Genomic DNA, 18354 nt, shown 5'->3' on the forward strand with positions numbered 1-18354 from the left:
TATTGCATCATTCTGGGGATAGAAACTGCCGAGGATATCAAATGGATTATGAGAAAGTGAAGAACAAGTTCCCAGTCGATTTATCAATGTTGCACTCAATGATGAACTCTTTTTTGGCATCCCATACCATAGTCTTACAGTAGTTAAAGCATATGCGATTTCTATGATATTAGAATGAATTTCGTATGTATATATATACTTTTTTGTTAACAGTAATTATATTACTAGCATTATTAATGACAGTATCATTTTTTTAATTATTTTTGTTTTAAATGCTTCTTTTATCTATGGCTTATATCACTTTCCACTCATGAATCTATAGAATGAAAACGATGTCTAAAATGTTAAAACACATCGACTTGTATAATTGAAATCAATGTCAAAAGTAAAAGTTAATATTAAAATAATTAAAATAAACTGATGTCTTTCACTATAATGCACAACGGTTCCATTGAAAAATGATGTTAAATTAGAACTTTGGCATCGCTACATCAAGGAAAACCGATGTGATATATAATATATAACATCATATTTTGGAAGAGAACTGATGTCTAAGGTCCTCTTTAACAACGCTTCCACAGACCGACCGATGTACTATAGAATTTAAGACATCATTTTTTTGAGAATCCGATGTCTATCAATTAAAAGTTCTTCCCTGTTATATGTTTATAGTGCTTTTTAACCTCATAAATACCGTTTTTCACAATCTAATTTTTACATGTTACTAAAAAAAGGACTAATTATACATCAGTTTGCTCAGAAAACCGATGTCTATGTTAATCTTTAACATCGGCTAAAAACCGATGTTAGAGACCCTTACCTTTCTCTACACATTCGAAGATATCGGTTTGAAAAAAAAAGATATCGGTTTATAACCGATTTCTAAGGGCATTTTTCTAGTAGTGATAGTACACAGTTACAAGATATCTTCTAATCGATATGGAATATAATTCTGTCTCCTAAAATATATCAATCATATATTATATTCTACAAGTCTTCTAGCTGTCCAACTCTTTATGCATATCTTCTATTATTTTAGTCCAGATCCTCTCCTGTAAATCAGCCGCATTCCTTATCTGAAGTACCCGCACTTAAGTCCTGATATAAATCCTGACGACCTTAAGTTCTGATATAAGTTCTGACTTCAGTAAGTTCTGATTTCCAGTAATTTCTGATATTAAGTTCTGAAACTAAACACAACAGATTAGACATGACATCTCAAATATATCTAACATAAAATTATACTATCATAATTACAATTTTACATTTAGTTCTAAGGCTAAGAGTACTGATCATATAGTAGTAGCATGGCATGATATAATGCAGTTATAATTTAATTTTCAATTGGAAACACTGTTTTCAATAGTACAACAGTTAAACATATCAACACTTCAAGAGTTGTTGAAGGTCTGGTAGACATGTGAACATAGCGTTAAATATGGCATTCAATTCAACTTCTGATCATATGCATACCGATGAGCGTGCACTTTATCTTAATATTATCCCTATATTTTGGTTATTTTGTACTGATTTGGGTTTTTATTTAATAAATATTAATGTTTTATTTTAGGCATCAAGGAGATATAATAAAGGGAGGTTTGGAGCTTAAAAAATCAGATTTGGAGTTTAATTTGATTAAAAATCGGATTTTATGAGCCAGCTGCGCAGTTACGCTGTTTGGGCCAGATCTGGAGTTCTAGAAGTCCGATTATGACGATTCAATAGCCCACGAAAGGCTTATGAGAAGAGCTTCAATTCAGAATTGGTCTTGGTTTTATAGCCCAGCCTAATCAGCCTAGAATCAGAGCCCAAATGTCAACTACGAATTTACACTTTCTTGGAATTCAATTCTAATTGGGAAATCTCCTTGTACTTGCTTTAATTCATTAAAAAGACTTTTATTATATATTATTAGATTATCCCAGACCTAAGATAGATGGAGGAAGATACAAGTAGCCACACAAGAGAGGAGGAGAAGAAGCCATCAACGGAGAAGAATTAAGCCATTGGAGACATCTACTTGGCCTTGTTTTCTTTTATCTTTATATATCTCTTCTTATGAATATGTGTTGGTTATCTTGGGATTATTTTAATACTTTGATTATGAACTAAATTTATATGAGTTAGGATTTTTATGGAACCCTAGTATGGGATTGTTGGTATTTTGATAAGAATTATTATATGTAATTTACAGTTTATTCATTCAAGTGGATATCATGATACATACTTGCTATTGTCTGATCAACTTTAGTAGGTTAACGAGTTAATTATAATACTGAGAGGGTTATAGTTAATTGACACAATACTTGAATGGTGCATGATTATATCTTTTTATTATAATATTGTTACGGTATAGACATATACTGTGATCATGCACAGCTTTGTGAATTGGTGTTTAAATAAATTCTGAAGAGTAAATTGGCATAGACATATGTTAGTTTATTTTATAGGAATGATACCGTAGTGATTTCGAGAGCAACTATTTATGTAATAAAACTAGATACTTGATATTTATGTTGCTGAATATGAGTGTTTAGTTAGTTTATGTTTAAATACTTTTAATGAATAAATACTGCTGTCAAAAAAATAACTATCGATCACTTTTAATGAATAAATACTCATGTCAAAAAAAAAAAATTGTACATCACTTTTAAAATATAAATATTGATGTCTTAAAGGTAATTGTACATCACTTTTAGTGAAGAAAAACTGATGTAAAAAAAATTGATGTACATCACATTTTCCTAAAAAACTGATGTAAAACACTTACATGTTCAAGTCTAAAATGAACATAGACATGATTTTGTTTGGGAAAACACTGATGTCTATGTGCCAATATAGACATCAACTTTCAGTAAAGAAATCGATGTTTAATATCTGATCTTATATCAAACAAATGAAAATATTTAATGTCTATATGGAAAAAAAACATAGCTCCACTACGCCATAAGTGGCCTGATGCAATGCTTTTTAAAAAAGCGTTGCAAGTATTTTGTTGCAGTAGCTAAGAAATTTTTGTTCTATTGTAACATTACTGATTTGGTGTTACAATATCTGTAAAGTTAGTGTTGCATTGGAGTGACAGTGTTGCACAACTTGTAACAACAGCACCTGCTGTTACAATACCTACTTTTTTATTTTTAAAATTAATAAAATGGTTACATTTTCTTAAAATTAGAATTAGAGTTATAATCTATATTATTTATGACTACAAAATATCATATGTAATATTATGAAATTTTTATAATGTTTAATATTTTTAAAAGAATAAATAATATTACATTTAAATAAAATTTTACATTTTTAAGATATATAAAAATTTATAAATCAAAAATTTATAAATCAAGATTAAAAAATAAAAAATAAAATGAAAAGGCAGATACAGTAATCGAGGTGAAATTATTTGAGCGGTAAGATTCCCCTTAAACTGAAATACACAGGTGTACGTCAAACACCTGACTCCAACACCCCAACTCAGTCCTCTCTCTCACCACCCACTCATCTCTCTCTCTCACTACTCAGTCATCTTTCTCAATACTCTTCCAATTGAAGAATAGATTGACCCATTCTGTAAACTCTCTCTCAATCCCTTTCTCTTCAACACACTTTCTCTCAAACCCTCTCTCTTCAAACACACTCTCTCCAATTAGGGTTACTAATTAAGTTTCGGAAGAAAAATAAAGCTCTAAATTGAAGAATGACGGGTATTTGTATATACAAACACACACATTTTCTCCAATTAGGGTTACTAATTTTCTCAATTTGCAGGAAAATAAGGTTTCATAAATTAGGGCTTTTGTGATTAAGGTAAAGACACATATTAAGTGGGGCTTCTAACTCTTTTAGTTTCAATAAACTGTTGGATCCAAGCTCTTTTGATTTCTATTTCAGGCGATTGAGTCTAAGCTATTGTGGTTTAAATCCATTGAGGTTTTTGCAATTAAGGTATTTTTTCTTTTACTTTCTATATTTGTTTGATTTTATGGGTGTGGTGATGTATAAGCATGTATGCTTGTTATGTGTTATTTAATTATTTGGATGTATTTTTTATTATTTAGCTTCTATACTAGTGGGGTAGATTTAGAGTTCTTAAGAAATGAGGGGGCTGAGTTTTTAATTAGGGTTCTCGATTGATGCCTTCTCTCTGTTTAATTGAATGTAGGATGCGAAAATATCTACTACTACTCATGTGTGTGAATATACAGTAAACTTACTCAGAAATATTGAATAATAATGGAGAAGTGAAAACAAGCATTTCACAAGTGATCTTAATTATAATTATTACAAGGATAACAATTGACGATAATTTGACTACTCAGTTTGTACATTGGTTGTGACTGGTTTATCAGAGCCATAGAAACCCCTGGACAATATTAAAAACAAGTTGTTTATGGATGTGTAGAGTAGTACATGTAAGATCTGTTACCATGCTGACACAAAATTCTTTTAACAGAAGCAAGTTTTATGCAAAATTAATGCCACAAGCCAATTTTTTTTAAGTTTTTATTGTCCCGTCTTAAATTGAATTTTTATTTACAGTCTTAAATTTTTGTCATTTTACAATCAAATTTGTATGCATTAAAGCTCCCTGAGAGTTTTCAGATTCCTGACCACGCAAAGCTTGTGCGATAGAATGCATATAAATCTTCGCAGCATAAGATATTTCTCGGCCTCTCAACTCTAATGGACTTTTCTCGGCTTAAAATTGATGGCATTCAGTCAAGCATCATTCATCCGGCTATTCAGGCAAATACTTTTAAAATCAAGCCGGGCACTATTTAGATGGTGCAGAATTCTGTTTCTTTCGGAGGTGCTGCGACTGAAGATCCCAACATGCATATCAGGAATTTTGTCGAGATCTGTAGTACTTTCAAATATAATGGTGTTATTGATGAGGCTTTCAAGCTGAGGCTTTTCCCATTCTCTCTGAGGGACAAAGCTAAGGACTGGTTACATTCTTTACCAGCTGGGTCCATCACTACTTGGGAAGATCTCGCATAAAAGTTTCTGGTGAAGTTCTATCCAATGGCCAAGACTGCAGCTATGAGGAGTACTCTTACTCAGTTTGCGCAGTAACAAGGAGAATCTACGTGTGAAGCTTGAGAGCGCTACAAGGAGATGTTGAGATAGTGTCCACATCATGGTATGCCTGACTGGATGGTGATCACTGGTTTCTATAATGATTTGGGGGCCCAATCTCGACCCATGATCGATGTAGCTTCTGGAGGCGCTTTGTGGGCCAAAAGCTAAACTGAGGCTTATAATCTCTTTGAAACTATGGCTGCAAATGAGTATCAAAACCCAACTCAAAGGATGATGCCTGGGAAGGTAGCAAGTATTCTGGAAGTTGATGCAGCTACAGCTATTGCAGCGCAGCTCCAAGCGCTGTCTATGAAGGTCGATTCTTTAGCCAACTATGGAGTAAATCAAATAGCTATTGTCTGTGAGCTTTGTGCAGGCTCTCATGCTACGGATCAATGTTCTCTTGTTAATGAATCTGTTCAGTATGTGAACAATTTTCAGAGATCGCAGCAGCCTGTGCCTGCTACTTATCATCCTAATAACAGAAATCATCCCAATTTCAGCTGGAGCAATAATCAGAAAGCTGTTCAGCAACCATATCAGCAAGCTGCAAGTAAACAGTTTAATCCACCTGGATTCCAGCAACCTCAGCAATATGCTCAAAGGCAACAATATCCTCAACAAGGAGGTGCTGCTCCACCTTCTAGTGCTGATTTCGAGGAGTTAAAGCTGTTGTGCAAAAGTCAGGCTGTTTTTATCAAGACCTTGGAAAATGAAATTGGACAAATAGCCAATGCCTTGCTCAATCGTCAACCTGGCACACTTCCCAACGATACTGAAGTGTCAGGCAGGAAGGAAGCTAAAGAGCAAGTCAAAGTTGTCATCTTAAGGTCTGGAAAAGTTGCTGATGCTGAAAAAGCAAAGAATGAAGAAGTTGAAGTTGTAGGTGAAGAAGAGAAGCAAAAGGAGAAAGAGGGGGAACCAAGGAAGACTACTGTTGAACACACTCTGTCTGAGGGTAATACAGGGGATAAACAACTCTATCCTCCACCACCTTTTCCTAAGAGATTGCAAAAACAAAAGCTGGACAAGCAATTTGGTAAGTTTCTGGAGGTGTTCAAGAAACTTCACATCAACATACCTTTCGCTGAGGATCTGGAGCAAATGCCTAGTTTTGCGAAATTCATGAAAGGTTTTCTTTCAAGGAAGGTGAAACTGGATGATCTTGATACCGTTGTTCTGACAAAAGAGTGCAAGGTCATGCTGCAGCAAAAGTTACCTCCAAAGCTTAAGGATTCAGGTAGCTTCACCATTCCTTGCACCATTGGCAAGTTATCATTCGACAAGTGCCTTTGCGAGCAAGCATCAATCTGATGCCATTATTTATCTTCAAAAAGCTGAATTTGCCTGATCCGAAGCCCACCTACATGTCTCTACAATTGGCTGATCGTTCTATTACATACCCACGAGGCATCATGGATGACGTGCTAGTAAAGGTGGAAAAGCTCATCTTTCCTGCAGACTTTGTCATTCTGGATTTCGAGGAAGATAAGAAGATTCCCATAATCTTGGGAAGACCTTTCTTGGCTACAGGCCGCACCTTGATAGATGTTCAAAAGGGTAAACTTACTATGAGAGTGCAAGATCAGGATGTGACATTCAATGTGTTCAATGCAATGAAATTCCCTACGGAAGATGAGAAGTGCTTCAAGATGGATTTGGTCGATTCTGCAGTTATTTAAGAACTTGATCATGTGCTAAGGTCTGATGCCTTAGAAAAAGCCTTATTGGGGGAATTTGACAGTGATGATGAGCAAGGCAATGAGTAGTTACAATATCTAAATGCTTCTCCTTGGAAACAAAAGCTAGACATGCCATTTTAATCTCTTGGTAATACTAATCTCAAGAATGCTGAGGGAAAGCTCAAACCATCTATTGAGGAAGCACCTACTTTGGAGCTTAAACCATTGCCTGAACACTTGAGGTATGCTTTTTTAGGTGATGCATCTACTTTACCTGTTATTATTGCATCTAACCTTTCAGGTAGTGATGAGGACAAGCTCTTCAGGATTCTGAGAGAATTCAAATCGGCCATCGGATGGACTATAGAAGATATTAAAGGGATCAGCCCTTCATACTGCATGCATAAAATTCTGCTAGAGGAAGATAGCAAGCCGACTGTTGAGCAATAGCGAAGGCTTAATCCTATTATGAAAGAAGTGGTGAAGAAAGAAATTCTAAAGTTGCTAGATGCAGGAGTTATATATCCTATTTCGGACAGTTCTTGGGTGAGGCCCATGCAATGTTTACCTAAGAAAGGAGGTATTACTGTGGTAGCAAATGAGAAGAACGAGCTCATCCCCACTCGAACAGTCACAGGATGGAGGGTATGCATGGACTATAGAAAGTTGAATAACGCCACAAGGAAGGATCACTTCCCTCTTCTATTTATTGATCAGATGCTTGATAGGTTGGCTGGTCATGAGTATTATTGTCTTCTGGATGGCTATTCGGGCAATAATCAGATTTGCATTGCACCAGAAGATCAAGAAAAGACTACTTTCACTTGTCCATTCGGCATGTTTGCTTTCCATAGAGTTTCTTTTGGCTTATGTGGTGCACCTGCCACTTTTCAGAGATGCATGATGGCTATATTCTCTGATATGATTGGAAATAATGTCGAAGTGTTCATGGATGACTTCTCCGTCTTTGGACATTCGTATGATGAATGCTTGAATAATCTCCGTTTGGTGCTCAAAAGGTGTATGGAAACCAATCTGGTGCTCAATTGGGAAAAATGTCACTTCATGGTGCAACAAGGCATCATTCTTGGGCATAAGGTCTCTAGTAAGGGTCTTGAGGTGGATAAAGCGAAGGTGGAGTCATTGAAAATCCTCCGTTACCTAATTCTGTGAAAGGAATCCGTAGTTTTCTTGGTCATGCGGGTTTTTATCGGCGTTTCATCAAGGACTTCTCTAAGATATCTAAGCCGTTGTGCAACTTGCTCGAGAAAGATGTGCCCTTCAAATTTGATGATGAATGCTTGGCAACATTCGAGACTCTCAAGAAGAGTTCGATCACTGTACCAGTTATTACGGCACCTGATTGGAGAGAACCTTTTGAGATGATGTGTGATGCAAGTGATCATGCAGTGGGAGCAGTTCTTGGGCAGCGGAAGTCTAATATCTTTCATGTGGTCTACTATGCTAGTAAGACGCTAAATAGAGCTCAACTGAACTACACCACTACTGAGAAGGAGCTATTGGCGATAGTTTTTGGTTTTGAAAAATTTTGATCTTATCTACTTGGGACAAAGGTGACAGTATTCATTGATCACACTGTCATCCGCTATCTGGTCTCAAAGAAGGATTCGAAGCCTAGACTTATTCGTTGGGTGCTCTTGCTACATGATTTTGAGTTAGAGATCAAGGATAAAAAAAGGTACTGAAAATCAAGTAGCTGACCATCTCTCTAGATTGGAGAATCCTGATTCTACTTCACATGATAAGATATTGATCAACGAATCTTTTTCGGATGAGCAGTTGTTCGCAATTCAAGAGGAAGAGCCATGGTTCGCAGACATTGTGAACTATCTTGTTAGCAATATAATGCCTCCTAACATGAATGCGGCTCAAAAGAAGAAGTTTCTACATGAGGTGAAGTGGTACATGTGGGATGAACCATATTTGTTTAGACAAGGAGCTGACCAGATCATCAGGAGATGTATCCCATTCTGTGAGACGGAGGGGATATTACGAGACTGTCATTCCACAGTTTATGGTGGACATTATGGTGGTGAAAAGAGAGCAGCTCATATTCTTCAAGCAGGTTTTTTATGGCCTACGTTGTTTAAGGATGCACATCAGTTCATTTTAAGGTGTGATCGTTGCCAAAGAGTTGAGAATCTTACCAGAAAGGATGAGATGCCTTTAAATGTGATGCTTGAAGTTGAGGTCTTCGATGTTTGGGGAATCAATTTCATGGGACCATTTATCTCATCCTGTAATAATCAGTACATCTTGCTGGCAGTCAATTATGTCTCGAAATGGGTAGAAGTCAAGGCTCTACCGACTAATGATGCAAAGGTAGTGTTGATTTTTCTTCATAAGCAGATATTCACAAGGTTTGGAATGCCACGAGTTATCATAAGTGATGAAGGGTCGCATTTCTGCAATCGTAAGTTCACTTCTATGATGCAACGCTACAATGTAAATCATCGCATTGCTACTGCCTATCATCTGCAAACTAATGGTCAAGCTGATGTGTCGAATAGAGAGATCAAGCGCATTCTATAGAAAGTCGTTTGTCCGTCAAGGAAAGATTGGTCTTTGAAGCTCGATGAAGCTGTTTGGGCTTATAGAACAGCATACAAGACTCCACTTGGGATGTCTCCATTTCAACTTGTTTATGGTAAGGGATGTCATTTACCTGCGGAGCTTGAGCATAAAGCTTATTGGGCATTGAAGAAGTTAAACCTTGATCTAGATGTAGCTGGGAAGAAGCGAATGCTTTAGTTAAATGAACTTGATGAATTTTGACTTCAAGCGTACGAAAACAACAAAATGTACAAGGAAAAAGTAAAAAGGTGGCATGACAGGAAGCTATCTCCTAAGTCATTCGTGCCGAGGTAACAAGTTCTTCTATTCAACTCTTGTCTCCGACTTTTTCCTGGAAAGTTGAAATCAAGGTGGTCTGGACCATTTATCGTCAAAACTGTGTTTCCACATGGAGCGGTGGAGATTTTTGAGAACGATCTGAGCCAAGCATTCAAAGTAAATGGTCCGAGATTGAAGCACTATTATGGGGATACGGCAAACCATGAAGTGGTTAGTGCCATTTTATTGTCAACTTGATCGTATTACTGTACGTCAAGCTAATGACGTAAAAGAAGCGCTTCTTGGGAGGCAACCCAAGATATGAGACCATAGGAACCCTTAGAATTTAGTACCTTATCCAAAACCCCAAAAAAAAATTAGAAAAATGTTGGCCAAATTTTTGTTTTCCAGAGACCTTGCAGGCGCCCGCCTGCTAGGACTAGGCGGCCGCATGCTAGCAGGCGCCCGCCTGTTGGTGCCAGGAGACCGCCTGTGGACCTGAACCTTGAAAAAACGATTTTCAACCTATAAAAAAAAGAAAGAGAAAACACAAAAATCAAAAATATAAACCACAGCACCATTACCCCATTACCCACGATTTCCTTCTACAAATTAGCCACAATCCCCACTCCTACTCAATTTTTAACCCTAATCTTACCCTATATATACATACAACCTCTCCATACATTTCCCATACACTTTAAACTCTACAAACCCTCTCCTACACACAAAACACAACTCTTCAACTCTAATTCTCAGTTTCCATGGCCCCAAAGAGATCAAGAACTATGGGTAGCAACAACACCAATCCGACTGCTACTGATTCTTCGAGGAGTACTGCTGCGAGGCCCCGATTGTTGGATAGGGCTGCTGAAGAGGAGTATGCCAAGCTGCTTACTAAACCGATTAAGAAGGAGAGAGGGTTTTTTTCATCGGGGAGGGATGGTGAGTTGTTACCGATGATTGTAGAGAAGGGTTGGATGACCTTCTGTGAGTCACCTGAGGCTGTCCCGCTGAGTGTTGTTCGCGAGTTCTATGCGAATGCCAAGGCCGACAAGAATGGGTTTTCTGTTGTTCGTGGGCTTACCGTGTTATTGGGCAGCGACAAAGGAAACCTCGGGAGGAGAATTGGAATGAAAAGGCCCCTGAGGATTTTGATTCAGACTTGATTATTGCTACTCTCTGTCAGCCGGGTACAGTGTGGAAGTTTAAGAGGGGATCCAACGATTATCGTTATTTCCCTGCTGTCGCGATGAATAGGTATGCTCGTGCTTGGAATGCATTTATTTGTGCTAATATTCTGCCTTTTTCGCATGCACATGAGGTTACAGTTGAGAGGGTAAGGTTGTTATGGGGGATTCTGAATGAGGAGTATTACATGAACCTTGGTGAGTTCATCTACCAAGGAATTTTGAAGTTTTTGAGGGGGAAGTCGCAGTACTCTATCCTGTATGCCTCTATTGTCACCAAGCTGTGTAAGGCAGTTGAAGTCCACTGGCCTTCTTATGAGCAGTTGCAAATGTCGGCCGCTCCTATTGATTCAGCAACGATGAATGCGATGCAGGAGTGGACGGGTGGAGAGCCCGAGTCACATGGTTTGGGATATCATCTCCCAGGAGGACGTCCAGCAGCTGGTGTTACCATGGATAGGTCCAGTCAGGCTCAGGGGGAGGCAGGTTCTTCGAGAGGCCAGGGAGGAGATGGTTCGGGATTGGCTGATGTCCAGTACAGGAGGATGGATGTGATCTATGAGTCACAGAGTAGGTTTGCGCAGGAGCTCACCCTAGCACTTGAGACTGCATTTAGAGGCCTTGGAGCTAACATCCAGTGGCCCATTTTTGGTGAGGATTCTGCTTATCCACCTCCTAACACTCCACCCTCTGAGGGTGATGATGATGATGATTCTTCTGAGTAGGTATACCCAGTGTTCCTTTCTATTACCTTCACTGGGGATAGTGAAGATTTTAAGTTTGGGGGTGGTAGTTAAGGAACATATTTGTCTGTGTGTCATGTAGTTGCATTTTTATGTTAGTTTAGTTCATATAATTGCATCTTTTTGCCATATAGTTTTTTTTATATATAGTTTTTTTAATTATTTTATAGCTTTATTTATCATGTCATATAGCTCATGCATATACCATGATCCCATTTGTGTTGCTTACCGATTGATATGTGATATTGATGCGAGTTTAGTGATAGCGCTAGAGTGATGTTGAATCTTGTTAGGTTGGCATGCATGCTAGAAACATTTGTAATTTCACTAAGTCTTAGAGTAAGCTTAAGGACTAGATTGTTGTCATGGTTTGATGGTTTTTGAGGTTAATCTATTGCTTATGCTTAGAATGTATGATAGGCTCTTAATGATAAAAGGCATGAAAAGATAAAATTGGAGTAAAAATTGGAATTCATTGCTAGTGTGGCTAGGCGTCAAATGGCAAGTAGCCGGCTCATATTGTATACGAGTAGTCTAGGGTTGAGCAAGATGGAGCGAAACACACTTGCTCAAAAATTGAAAAAAAATATTAAAAAAAAGAAAAAAATATGGTTTAATGCACAATTGGTCACGAGTGAGCTCTTTGATATTCGAGTTATTAAGTTCTTAGGGGACTTTGTGCCTAGTGACCTAAGTCTTTTATAGTTTGGGATCCGCTAACCTAACGCTCGCTAAATGGATACCATTGCATAAGTCTTTTGTGGACCTCACTCATTGCACGATCAAATAAGTATTTGTTTATGTGTTGAATAAAAGAATGATTCCGTATTAAACTCCAATGATCTTGAAGTTTTATAAGTCATTTTGTGTCTAGAATATATTCTTTGTATAATCTTGTGATTGCCTTGAGGATAACTAAGTTATGGTGATTGATCTAGTTTAGAAGCATATCTGTTAAGCATTCGCACATACCACGTTTCTAGTTGTATGTTAGCTTGCGTGATTTGATTGATCTTTAGCCGCCTAATTGTATTTGTTGATATGTCATGTGTTGGTTGGTTTAGTCATCGTGATGGGGATCGTTGAATTTATATAGTTTGCATTCATGCATATTTTATTCTGTTTTTGAGTCTGTGCTGCTTGAGGACAAGCATCGATTTAAGTTTGGGGGTGTGATAAGTGGCATTTTATACCACTTAGAGCGTCTCATAACGGCTTGAATTGGTGTCTAGAACTCGAGTATTTTGTGTGTTTGACGCATTTTCGAGTGTTTTTGCATTTCAGGGTATAACTTGCTTAAATAGGAGGATTTCATCAAAATAAGCCTAAGGAAGTGCTTGGGATCATTTTTGGGGAGTTGTGCGAAGAATTCAGCAAAATCAGAAGCCAACCTAAAAATTTCCAGAAGTGTTGCAGGCGCCCGCATGGTGAATGCAGGCGGCCGCCTGGGTGCGGAAAATCAGATTCTGGAATTTATAATTCCAGTTCTATTGGGCTTCTATTAATGCTGGTTCTGCTGGACTCTTATATAATCATATTGGGGAGACGTTTTCAACAATAATTAACAAGGAGAGAAGATCAAGAAGACCTTTTTAGCACACAACAACGAAGAAGAGGAAGCATACGTTTATCTTGTGATTCTTTTAATTCATTGTAACAGTGGATGCTAGTTTTCTTTACTCTTTGAACCTTAATACTCTTGTGACGTACTTCTTTGTTTATTAAGTATTTTTATTAGTTTATATCGTTGTGTTATTATCATATTTTCTTATGAACCCATGGTGACGATGAGTTCTATTATGGGCTAATCGTGATCATGGGATCATAGCGGATTTATTATGGATTTCTTTAGTTAACTGTTTAATATCTTGGTATGTGGTGATTGTATGATATCTAGCATAGGTTGTGCTTATTCGTCTTATGTGCGTCATGAACAGTAAGATATATTGTTAATCTCTTTTGAAGCGACAATGAATCTTGAGATTTAGAACTTGCCATGCTAGCATAGGTTCATGTATTGTATGCATGATTAGTGGGTAACACTAACCGTTTTACTTGCCCTGTGTAATCATAATGAATAACTTGCGCTTAAATCGTTAGGTTGTCAAATTCTATAGACATATAGGGTCTCAACATAATTGATGCCTATTCAACTTCTATCTTAATTGTGGATGCTTGGTAGAATGGTATTCGTACAACAAAAGTTGGCGTTTATCAGTTTCGTGTTGTTCGATTAATATCATCACCATTACATGCTAAGGATACTAACAATAACTATTGAATGAAGTAGTAATGAAGTTATGGTCTCATGTGTGTTTAATATTGATAATTTAAGTATTTAATTCTCATAGTTAATATTAGTTAATCAATCTTAATTGTTATTGTCTTGACATTGAAGAGTAATCATACATTGGTAAGTAAGTGTTAATTAAATATAATTAATCAGAGTCTCTGTGGGAACGAACTAGAAATCATTCTATATTACTTATGAACGCGTATACTTGCGTGATTTATTTAGCGCATGCTTTGTTCCTAACATGCATAGAGTGGTTGGTGCATTTCTATAGCCAGCCATTTAGAAAAGTCATTCTCCGTTATCTCTATAATCAACCTATTTCTATGTTATACGGATTCTTGGTCATTGTGGTGGATGATCAGATCCCTAACCAAATCATGCTAGATGACAACGTTTTCACTGTAGTATCCATCGACTTCATATATTGTTTTCCTGCAAAGGAAATCAAGTTCATTATTTGCTCAATACATTAGCGATATAGTAAGAATCTGAATAAAATTGCTTTAAACTTACTATTAGCTAATCTAACAATAAATTTGTTCTTGTTTACAGATTTAAGATACAGGTTGATAGAAAAGTAAAGCATTTCAATGCACCAACTTCATCTTCCAGATGAGTAATCTTAAACTTTTCTAAAATCAGGCTTAAAAGAGACACTGGTCCAGAAATTTGTTTCTCCAAGGTCCAAAACATGATACAACATTCATCAAAACCAACAAAATAAAATAAAATAGAATAAACCCTCATACATTATATTTAACATATAAATCTAAAAACAGAAGTACTCATAATTACTCTCTTTGATCCACTTGCAACTTTCTACCAATAACCTGTAGTAAGAACATAATTTATTATAAATGTAATTTAATGATTTATTTTATAGATGTGTTGTAAGAATTTCAGTCATAGTCTAGGTTGATGATGAAATTTGGCCTTGATCTCCTTGAGGTAGGTCAGATTTGGAATTGGGGGACATATTAACAATTAGTGGATTAAGAAGCACACATATACGTGTAAATATTAGGCAATTGCTTAACATGTCAAACATGAGCTAGGGAGAATTGTAAATGATAATATGGTACCGCTTAGAAAAAGGCGCATACTTCCATTTTGAAAATTGATAAATTTCATAGATTTCAAGGAGATATATATGATTTTCCTGCAAGCCGAGATATTGTACACTACCCATAAAATTGTAATAATATATAAGCAGATTATTATAAATTGTCCGAAAGAATTTAAGCGTGATTTTTTAAAGTGAACTCCCTCTTGCTGTTGTATTGGACACATGTTTATTAGATCCTGCAGGAGAAATGGCCCATCTTATAAGTGTATCTGAAATAAAGATCGTTGCTTTTGCCTTTAAACAAAATAACAAAATGGACAAAAAAACAATCAACATTAAAGATAGAAGCATGAAAATAGAAAAAACAATCATGATCTGAATAAAATCTTAGTTTACTTTTGAAGCATGTAAATCTAATTTCTCAGCCACGTTCTAATATTTCTCGAGGAATAATTCAATATAACAACACAATTTATACCGTTAATCCCACTTACTTATGTAACTTATGTGAAGAGTGAGCTATAAACTATGGGGGGGGGATCACTTAAACCAATAAACATACCCAATCTTATTCACAATTTAAATAGATTTTGACTCGGTGCAAGATTTTGTCACCGGGGTATTTTGTTAGGATGGCTCGTATAGTATCTGAATATATACTACATATAGTGAGGATACAACAACAAATATAAATTTATAACATTAATCATTATTTAATATCAAGGGAAAAATAAATAAATTGGAAATGAGGTAGTATTTAACAGAAAAGAAAATTACACTGCAAAATTACCTTTTAGGAAAACATGGTTTTTTTTCAATAATAGCATAATAATGAAAGTAAGAATCAATTATATATAAGGATTATGTACTTTTGTAAAAGTTATAAGCGTTTGAGTTTTCCACATGTCTACCCTATTATATATTCATACTCAGAATTTAACATTTAACTTGACACGAAATAAATCAAATCTAAATAGAAGAGCAAGTCTAGTAAATTAAGATTTGTGTTTTATTTGGGTAGTTATATCAGTTTATTGGGTACCAAATGAAAACGCAAGCTTACTAATGTAATCTAAGCATAAATTTACTATGTATTTTCACCTCTACCTAACTCCACATCGCAGATTATTTTTACCACTACCATCATATTACAACCAACCAAACATAATATTTGCAATAGATTGTGAAGTACCTGTCTAAGAGGAGTGGGTGTCATATACCATAATCTTTGGACCGTAAAGCATCTTGACAGTAATTGAAAGAATCTTATAATTCTACATAGTATCTTTGAATCCAGGATCAAAACATAGCACTAGAAGTCCTTCAGAGTAACAGAAGTCCTTCATAGACTCTTTATAACTAAATCAATATACGCTCAATCTGATCTACAACTTTCCTTAACAATTCTTTATTACCTTAACATATACATTTAGAGACAGGATAATGTAGTACTCAAAGCTGGATTCACTACAACATGATTCTCTAAAAATTAACAAGTCCACAATATTAACTCTGTACTCACAAATTTCAGCCCTGTTGTCACAAGAACATATACAATACCAGCTTTGTGTTTATCTATATTAATAAACTAAAAAAAGAGAAGAAACATTCAGTGTTGAAGGTATAACCAAAACACGTTTCTGAAAGATTTTTAATGAACGTTTTATCAACAATGAACTAATTCACAATAACTTCCAAATAATTAGCATGAGGATGGATGGATCTGGACAATGGACATACTACAAAGGAATGTGATCTTAGGTATGTTTGACCCAATCAAGTAGGAATTACGGAATTAGGATTAAATATTATTCGATATTCTCATAGCTAGCTTTACTTAATTAGGGAGAAAGATAAAGTAAATACCTGATCTACATCTCATGTACATCACCCTAGATATATATACACTTTTTTAAGTTCATGTTTTAGGTTTATTATTTAGTTAATATAAGAGTGTTTGATTCTTTCTCCAAGCTAGAAAATAAAAGAATACAAATAGAGTTGTATAACCTTTAGGAGAATAACAGTAAAATCAACACAAAGTGTCCAAAATTAATAATCACAAACTCTTCTGATTATAACTATAAATTAAATTAGTCAATCAATATTAATACTATGTATTATACAAATCAGTCAATCAAACAAATTAATCAAGAAATCCCTTAAAAATTTCAACCATGCCTAAACTCAAAAATTAAATTAAGAAAATTAAACATATAAATAGAGAATTATAATTAAAAATAATAAATAGTGTAAATATCTGGTGACTATACTATAAACTCGATATACATGAATTCAATTGAAGCTTTAAACTTAGTTATTTAACATGTATACTAACTAAATAGTGCACGCGGATACATAATTTCAGACTCTAACCTTACCTGAAGGTCGAATTTGGTGGAGGTCTGTCGAATTTGGTGGGATAATTGTCTGGCTTGTGATGCCGATTGCTTAGAAATAAGGCTTCATGCTTGTTAGTTTGTTTTCAATCTGAGAAGGCAAAAACAAAACTTTCACCTTGGCATTTTATCAAACAACAAAAGCTTAAACTCAATCAATGTATAAAATTACATAGACTGAATCAGAAAAATTGTGTTAAATATAACAACCTTTGAAGTTTCTGATAGCATGGGCATTTAATTGAACCAAGCTCAAACGCCAACGGTGTTTAGATCGTATTCAACTTGTGTTTCAAGAGTTTGTGTTTTGTATGTTTTACTCGGGCCAACAGAATCTTTATTTGTCTATATTATGTACTCCTATCAAATTACATATTATATGTGAGCAATTGATCAACCATAAGAAAAAAATTCACGATGGTAATACGGTGAAAATCATTGAGAATGAAAACATTGGCCTTACCCAGGTGGAGTGGATGGAGTAAAACAACAGAGGACAGAGAGCATAATTCAATCGGGGAGAGTCCGTGTGTTAAGTTTGTGAGGAAGTTGCTCTTTAACCCGTGTGAGGCACGAGTATAATCTAACTTCAGATATTATAAAATTTGTACACATATTTATTATATGAGATATATGTTTGTTAAATAGAATATTCTTATGTTATGAGTCATGGGGATGAGTTTTTTCGGTTTGTGTATTTTATAACTCGTATGAGACACAAATATTTTTAAACTCACGTGTGTTAATAGCCTATGTACATATTACATTAGTGAAATAAATGTAATCTTTGTATTGTTAGATTAACTTTCTTCCAATTTTATATTAGATGAGTGATAAATGGTGTTCGTAAAAGATGTACTTATAAGTGTTTTAAATTTTAAATTCTACGACTGTTGTCATTAAATATGAATTTTTATTATTTGACAATATTATGTTAATTGATTAAGAAGAAATAAAGTTTATTTGTATTATTAACCTTCATTTTCCATGTTTAGTGTGAATAACGATCATCATCTAGATATGAATAAGTTTTTATTATTTTT

General features: G+C 35.4%; 1 long non-coding RNA gene across 2 annotated transcripts; it reads right to left on the reverse strand.

Moving 5' to 3' along the window:
• Nucleotides 1-13918: 13918 nt before the first annotated feature.
• Nucleotides 13919-17895, reverse strand: LOC141676877 (uncharacterized). Of its 2 annotated transcripts, none has more exons than XR_012557192.1 (4): nt 17775-17895; nt 17522-17671; nt 17289-17402; nt 13919-14278 (listed from the first exon to the last, which is right to left on the reverse strand). It is a non-coding gene; the product is annotated as an uncharacterized LOC141676877 (long non-coding RNA). The 2 variants fall into 2 exon arrangements; XR_012557191.1 differs by having other exon boundaries at nt 13921-14278; nt 17294-17402.
• Nucleotides 17896-18354: the final 459 nt, after the last annotated feature.

Source organism: Apium graveolens, chromosome 8 (assembly GCF_009905375.1).
Source record: "Apium graveolens cultivar Ventura chromosome 8, ASM990537v1, whole genome shotgun sequence".
Lineage (NCBI taxonomy): Eukaryota > Viridiplantae > Streptophyta > Magnoliopsida > Apiales > Apiaceae > Apium > Apium graveolens.